This window comes from Podarcis liolepis (genome assembly GCF_965112155.1).
Source record: "Podarcis liolepis genome assembly, chromosome: 1".
NCBI lineage: Eukaryota > Metazoa > Chordata > Lepidosauria > Squamata > Lacertidae > Podarcis > Podarcis liolepis.
In genome coordinates, this window is record NC_139554.1 from 31928642 (window position 1) to 31937565 (window position 8924).

Here is an 8924-nt window from a genome sequence, read left to right on the forward strand (position 1 = left end):
AAACAGAGTCTTTCCAAGCACAGCCACCTGCTCTCTTCCTTTCTACTTCCCACCCTGCCTCCTTGCTGCTTCCCTTTCCACCACGGCCAGCAGTCAAGAGGAACAGCAGAGACTCAGCCTGTGGCACTGCCATCTCTCTGGAGACCAGAGGCAGAGGATTTACACACAGAGAAGCCAATTACCAGCCGCCATTCAAGCCTCCACTGCTGTAAAACCAGGAAAGTTGTTATTGCCTCTTTCCCAAAGGACCGAGGCCATGACCTTTCTGTGTAAAAACCTCCAGGAGCAGGAGCAGCTGCCGAGTGCCAGTGACTGGCTGGCTGTAAGCAGATTGAAGTTCTGCCATTTATATGGGACTCCAAATGAAGACTCCTCAGTTTCCATAGAATTCCAGTCAAAACCCCTGTACTTCTGTAGACAAAAAGGAGTGGACGTTCAGCCTCCATAGCTACCAAAAAATAGGGAGGGGCATGTGGTCATTCTGCATATTATTATTTTTCTGTTTGTTAAATGTGTATCCAGCCTGTGCATCAAGTACGACTCAAAGCAGTAGTAAACACTTCTGAAAACCAGCTCCTGGAAACCACAGGAGGGGGGGTGTTCTTGTGCTCAGGTCCTGTTGGGGCAGATTCCCACAGACCTCTGGGTGGCCACTGTGAGAACAGAAGGCTGGATGAGATGAGCAATTGGCTGGATCCAGTAGGCTCTTAGTAAGGCAGCTACCGTAGTTCCTCTCCATAGCTCCTACTCCCTAAACATCTGCCCCAACATACCTATCCACCCACCCCCACAAATATTCATGAAACCCATTCATCCAGCCTGGGCAACTTTGGACCACTCATTATCCCTCCATGTAATCTTATCTCACAGGGTTGCTGTGAAGATAAAAAGGGGGGGGTATGTGGAAAGATCAAGCTCCTTAGAGGAAAAGTGAGATATAGAAATGCAACTACAGTGGAACCTTGGTTCTCGAACAGCTTAACTGACGAACAAATCGGCTTCCGAACACCAAAAACCTGGAAGTAAGTGTTCCGGTTTTTGAACTTTTTTTGGAAGCCAAACGTCCGACACGACTTCCTCCTGAGTGCAGGAAGCTCTTGCAACCAATCAAAAGATGCGCCTTGGTTTTTGAACAGTTTCAGGAGTTGAACGGACTGCCGGAATGGATTGCCATAAGTTTGAGAACCAAGGTTCCACTTTATTTAATAATAGTGTTTAGCCGGTCTGTGATGGAAACAAAACCAGTTATGCAACCAACATTAAAGAAGGACACCACATAAGGAAATCAATGTGCATCTCATTTGTGTTATATTTTCCGCTCAAAGAACTTGAGTTATATGTTTATGTCATTCTGGCCTTTATTAGTTCCGTATTATAGACTCCTCTTATCATGAGTCACAAGGTTCTAGCAAACAACCTCCCAGATTACACACTACACTCTACACTGGAGACTAAGAAAGATGAAGTTCAAGAGCTAAAAGCCTGCACTTAGTGCCAAGGGCCTCTCATACTCTCCCCATCTCTTCTAAAAACCTGTGTGATTAGGGAGTGAAGCACTTCATAAGGAAGGCGAGGAGATGACAGTAATTTCAGCTTCCTTCTTACAAGCTCACCAAGAGCCAATTAATTGCACAGATGAATCTATTTCCACTGGAGAGGCTGTCATCTCAGGGGTTATGTCAGCCATAGATGTGATCTGTGACCAGCAGTTAATATTGGCCGTAATGAGAGGCCAACTTCTTCTTTGAATCTAAGCATCTGTTGTCCTCATAAGAAGAGCCCTGCTGGATCAGACCAAAGGCCCATCTAGTCATAGAACCACAGAATTGTAGATTTGGAAGGGATCCCAAGGGTCATCTAGTCCAACCCCCTACAAGGCAGGAATCTCAATTTAAGTATCCACGACAGACGGCCATCCAACCTCCTTAAAAACCTCCTTGGAAGGAGAGTCCACCACCTCCCGAAGGAAACTGTACCACCATCGAACAGCTCTTATTGTCAGAAAGTCCCCCCCCCCAATGTTTAGTCAGAATCTCCTTTCTTGTAACTTGAAGTCACTGGTTCAAGTCCTACCCTCCAGAGGAGAAAACAAGCTGTCTTCCATTGACAGCCCTTTAGATATCTGACTCCTCCTGCTCTCACAGTGACCAAACAGATGTCTATGGGGTAATCCACATGCAGGTTCTGAGAACTCTCCCCAATCGTGCTTCCCAACAACTGGCCTTCAGAGGTCTACTACCTCTGATCTTGGAGGTGATGCACAGCTATCATGATTAACATCCATTGATTGCCTTATCCTCTATTAATTTGTCTAATATCCTTTTAAAGCCATCCAAATTGGTAGGCATCACATGGAGGCAGGGGCTTGATTTGGTTGTATTTCATGCAGTAGGGCATGAAGTCTGTATTGGACTTTACCATGCATGTCAAAACAATACTAATTCCAGAACTCACACCCCTGCAATATTCAAGAGGGTCTTTTTCCTGGAACTTCCATGTGATATGAATAACTGAGGCTTGTATCTTATAAGAGCATTTTTAGTCCTTGTCTGAGGTGAGAAGTGGAGCCTCTCATTTACTGACTGAGCCTACTGGGTGTAACAAATACTATATTTTATGTTACAGTATTTTAAAAGTTCTTTTGTTAGTTGTGCTGTTTGGGCCTAAACATAGTTGCTCAGAAGTTTCACTGCAGCCTTAATTGGGCCAGCTGCACTGTGATCTAAACCACTGAGCCTCGTGGGCTTGCCGATCAGAAGGTCGGCAGTTCAAATCCCCACAACAGGGTGAGCTCCCGTTGTTCGGTTCCTGCTCCTGCCAACCTAGCAGTTCAAAGGCACGTCAAAGTGCAAGTAGATAAACAGGTACCGCTGTGGCGGGAAGGTAAACGCCGTTTCCATGCACTGCTCTGGTTCGCCAGAAACAACTCAGTCATGCTGGTCACATGACCCAGAAGCTGTCTGCAGACAAACACCGGCTCCCTCAGCCAGTAAAGCGAGATGAGCGCCGCAACCCCAGAGTCGTCTGCGACTGGACTTAACGGTCAGGGGTCACTTTACCTTTACAATGCAACAAAAGTGATGCTTATGGTTTCGATTCTATTCACACCATTAAACTCAGTGGGACTGACAAACATGGTTGTGCTGTTACTTCCAAGATGCAGAATTAGGCTCAAGTCTGAGGCATACTTAGGCACATGGCTGAAACACATGGCAGCACATCATTAAACTATGGAACTCACTGCCACAGGAAGCTGTGAGGGCCACCAACTTGGATGGCTTTAAAAGAATGCTATGCATACTTTCTTAAGGTAATTCCTTTTAAAATCCATAGGACCTGTGTGTAAATACACTTATTAAGGGCTATTAAATTCTATTTTATCGCTTTCAGTAACACTTAGTCAGCAGCTAAGGAAGAGGGAAGGTTGGACAACATGTCCACTGAGATCACTTCCAGCCCTGTGATTCCACATGGTTTTAAACTGAGTGAGATCTAGACTGTGGCTGTTCTTCATGTTTACACTTTCAGGGCCTCACCTGAGCTGGCAAAGAGACCCCTGGGAAAACAGCTGCGAAAAAAATATATTCAGCTCCATCTCCCCATGTCTTTTCCCTGATCTCCCTGCCAGATCCTGGCCCAAGGAAGAGAGCCGAGTGAGCCCTAAACACTAATCTAAGCAGACATCTGTCACATACTGTGGGCTGTAATAGGGGATCAGTGTGTAAAAAGGATGCCCATTGCCCTGTACTCCATGGGACGCTCCTGCCAAAAGGAATCAGGCCAGGAAGATGCTGGAAGCATAATTCATTTTTGTTTATTTGCTGCACGTCAAATATAATAAAAAGAAGAAAAACTGCAGCTGAGAAAAACAAGAGAATCTTAATGCAAAAACTCTCTGAATAGCAGCTTCTCTAAAAGACACAATGACTTCCTGACTGCATTCATCGTCCCTCCATTAACTTTCTAAACAGCCTGGAGCTTTTACCTCTCCTGCATAAATAGCAGAACAGTGACCTAGAATCCTAATGGGAAGAAGTTTGGATAATGTGACACTTTCAGCCTGTTTTAGACTCTCTCAAGGACCATTTCCCATTCACCCCATTATCATACAACCTTCCATGGATCTCAACACACTATTCCTCTCTCTTCCTCCTTTATTTAATGTGTGACCTCTTTCAGACAAAAGGAAGTACTTCTTCACTCAGTGCATAGTTAAACTGTGGAAGGAATTCGCTCCCATAAGGTGTAGTGATGGCCACCAACTTGCCCCCAGAAATCCAATGTCCTCTGTCATGAGAGTGAACAGCAGAGCCAGCGAGATGAAGTTAAAGAGCCCATCACCAAAAAGTTATGTGTTCCAGGTATCCTCTGCGCCCACATCTCTGCAGTTCAAACACTGCCCAAAATCTAGTTCTCACTTTGGCATTTGGGCTGTTTGTTCCCATCACCTTCTGAGAGTCTCACTCTCCTGGCTGCTTGCAGTTAGGTGGTTCGTGGTCTAACTGTGTGTTCCTTTTCCCTCGGGGCTGCTGCTCTTTTCACCTCCCCAGGGCAAAGAGGGGCAGCAGCTATGCCTCAGGGGATAGCAGGTCTTATAACTGGCCAGAGGCAGAGAATGACACCTTGGGTACAGAAGCAGTTCCTTTTCTCTGTCCTTAATCTGCTGCCAATCAGGGTTCCTGGATGACTCCTAGTGCCTAGTTGTAGTGGAGGGATGGAGAGACTGCGGCTGTCCAGATTTGTTTTGTTTTTAGCACAGCAGGGATGAAGAACCCACCCTCCAGTTAATGTTGGACTGCAATTCCCATCATCCCTGACCATCGGAGCCCAACACCATCTGAAGGGCAGTCGGCTGTACAGTACCGAAAACAAAGCAAATTCCATATGCATCTCCCCCTTAAAGTGCTGCATTTGTTTGTGTTTGGGTGGAGAAGGGCCCCTTTATATCCTGAGGGAATGCGGGGACTATGAATTGGATTAGGAGGCTCTTATCTCTCTTTCTCCCACACCTAGCCTGCCTGTTTTAAGTAGCATGACAAATGGGGATGAATGTGAATTAGGTAAGCTTCTGGGCTGCTAAATCAGAAGCAAGCAGGCAAGCTCCTGGGTGTGGGTGGTTTGTATTGTTTTTTAAAAAACAAAACTCTTCCCTCTTCGCTCAACACCTCTTTTCCCCCCCCCCCTCCCCAAACTCCTGCATTTTAATCTCTTTTTACTGTTTTCATTTCCTCCTTTGCTGGGGCTTGTGTTTTTAAGTACCATCCTGTGAGGGATTTCGCAGGTGACACTCGAACTAAATCTTATTCCATCCCTATGAAGGGAGAGATTTATTGGGCCAAGTCTGACAGCAATGTGAGGAGCAGCTGGGGCTGTTTGAAATTCATCTCTTCCCCCGTCAGCTCAATGAGAGTTCAGTGTGATGGGGATAAATTGTATGTTGTGTTTTCCCCCCCAATTAGACTCCACTCAGCCACAAACTACCTCAATAAATAAAAAACACCCACAACTGAACGTTTAACGCCGGGGAACCATCTCTGTCCACGTCCTCCTGGATGGGCTGTGGCAATAAAATACCACCTCATTACAGTGAAACTGGGAGGGCAACAAATGGCAGTGAGGAGAGGCAAGGCTGGCTTGTCAGGAAACATCCATGTGACAAGTCTAATTTAAGGGATTAGATGGGCTATTGGCGCTTAATCCTCATGGAGTGCTTGCCCCATGCTGCTGTCCCACTTGTCCACAAGATGGCTGGTGCCATAACATGTGCGCTCAATTTTGGACCTGAGATCAAATTGTGGAATATCTGCACTAATACTTTAAACCCATGTCACGCTTGGAAAAATAAGAAGGTGCCTTATGCTGAATCAGGCCCATCTAGATCGGTATTGTTTACACCAGCCTTTCTCAACCTTGGTTCCCCAGATGTTGCTGACCACAACTCCCAGCATCCCTGACCACTGGTCCTGCTAGCTAGGGATGATGGGAGTTGTAGTCCAACATCATCTGGGGAACCAAGGTTGACTGACTGACTGCAGCTCTCTGGGATTTCAAACTGGGAGTCTCTCCCAGCATTTCTTGGAGATACCACGGACCTAGCTATCAACACAAGTCAGGTATCTGGAAACATAACAAATTTAAATCAATGAGCCTGCAGAATTAATCCTCCAGTTTTCAAATAATGCCTACAGGAGGGGAGCATGTTGTTAAGTTTGTTCCAAACCTTAAATAAAAGGTGCATTTGCTACCTACAAAACCAGCGCTGGATTTATGTATAAGCTAAACAAGCTATAGCTTAGGGCCCCACTCTCTTGGCCCCCCCCAAAAAAAAAAAATAAAGGGAAAAAACTGGATGTACATTTCCAAAATATAAGATTAAAAAACAAATAAAATAAAACCTACATAGTTTTGTGTTGTGTTGGCTCCTATGATGTAAGTAATGGCCCCCGCCTGCTCCCTAAAATATCACTGGTTTGCTCATTTCTATATACAGGGTGCCTACATTCTGCATGGACTGGTTGCATAGCAACATGTGCAAATAGCTTTAGATACCTATTAAGTCCATAAATTACCATAATGCATATATTCAACACACACAAAACAGCAACAATTTGTTGTTGACAAAGGACCGCTGGACATATAAAGGGCCCCATTACCTTCAGTAGCTTAGGGCCTCATCAAACCTAAATCCTGCCCTGTACAAAGCCAAAAGACTTCTGACTCTTCACTTGATTAGGTCAGCAGGAACCATGCAAATTCTCTGCTAGCAACCAACGGCAATGCAGGAAACACAAGAACTTCCTGCTGAATCAGGCCAGTGGCCTGCCTAGTCCAGCTTCCTGCTCTCACAGTGGTGGCCAACCAGATGCCTTTGGGAAACCTGCAAGCAGGATCTGAGCACAACAGCAAGTAGGAGCCAGTGTGGTGTAGTGGTTAAGAGCGGTAGTCTCGTAATCTGGGGAACTAGGTTCGCGTCTCCGCTCCTCCACATGCAGCTGCTGGGTGACCTTGGGCCAGTCACACTTCTCTGAAGTCTCTCAGCCTCACTCACCTCACAGAGTGTTTGTTGTGGGGGAGGAAGGGAAAGGAGAATGTTAGCCGCTTTGAGACTCCTTAAGGGGAGTGAAAGGCGGGATATCAAATCCAAACTCTTCTTAGTACAGCTCCACAGTCAATTGTAAAAATGGAGACGTGCCATTTGAGCTGATAAATATGGTTTGGAAAACAAGAGGGAATTATTCTGCTCCTTTTTAGTGTTATGTTCAGGGTCTAAAATGCCCAGTAATGGAAAAGGACTAAACTGCAATATGGACAAAAGTATAGACAAAAATACTTTTGACTGGAGCCCCCAAGCACCCTACGAGCACCTGTCAGTCCCGGATCAAATCATTAGAAAATCAGCATCTAAGCTTGGCATCAACATGTCCTGTTACTGTCTAGAGACCTCATGCAGTTGTTTAACCATGAGCTTATGTCATGGTGCTATAGTCTCCCTAGAGGGGGAGGTATAGACAAAGCCTAAGGCAGGGAAAGCATATTTGTTTCCACTAGTGCATCTGTTTGGGCACAGGAGTCTTTCTGTCGCCAGAAACTGTCCAACATCCTTTATGTTAAAGGATGCTAGTTATAGGAAAGGGTCGTTTTAGGGCATCAAATGCCTGTATATTATGGCTGCTGCTTATTTCCACATTTCACATAACATGGTGGATAGATGACTCTTGTTTTAAACAACACAGATCCAAGGTGTCCTGCATTTTATTTTAAATCTGGCAACGTTATCCAACAGGAACAGCATATGTCTGGATTGAATGGCAGGCGATTTCTATGGCCATTCAGCTTCATTCTGACCAGAATGGCTTCCTGCATGAGACAATGGCAGACCCAGATGGTGGCAAACCCAAATTCACAAAAATCAGGAGCCCCAGGTGACCTTCATGGCTGGGAGTGTCTTTTACCAGCTTTGGCTAGAACGACAGCTATGGCCATTTCTCAGCCAGTATAGCTTGACCACTGTCATCCATGTGATGGTAGTCTCCAGCCAGGATTCTGCAATGCGCTCTATGTAGTGTTGCCCTGAAGTGTTCCCACACTTGCCTAATTGTGCAGAGGAGCATTCATATTTGGGTCCCAGGTGACAACCATGCTCCTGGGTTAAATGAGTTTTTAAGCAGAGGTTGGCTGGCCATCTGTCATGGATGATCTACTAATCAGTGAGCTTGACACTGATATCAGGGAAGGTCCTAATACAGATAAGTACGTAGATGGTCAGTCTGTCAGCACTTAGAAAAGGATGCTGTGATCACTAAGACCAATCATGGGTTTCACAAAAGCAAGTCATCCCCCACTATTTAACTCAGATGTACCCTTTCTGTCCTCCATTTTTGTTTCTTAAAAATTATGTTGCCCAAAGGTGGTTGTAAAAAATTGGCACAGATGACTAGTCCACATTATTCAACTAATTTTCCCACCCTGCTATTATCAATTGTAAACAATACGGCCTCAAAAGGTCTTTAAAATCCAAAATTAATAGCCTGGGCTACAATTCTCCTACACACACTTACTTGGGAGTTAAGTCCATTTAACACAGTGGGGCTTACTGCTTGGCAGATTGTGTGTAGGGCTGGGATGCCAGAAATTTCCCAAAGGAAGAGAGCTATCATGTGGGTCCCCGTGCATGGGCTGAAGGCACACGATGAAGCAAACTTTCTGAAGCTAAGCAAGTCTGAGTATCCATGAAAGACAAGCATGTGTTTGACATCTTGATAGAAGAAACGCAGAATAAAATAATGGAATAATTAAATGCCAAAAGAGTAAGAGGAAAGGACTGACAACAGTGATAAGTAATTCTATGTGCGTTTGCCAGAGAGAATATGCAATAAATCTTTCAACAGAAGGCTATGCAGCATCCACCAAGTTGTTTTTTTTAA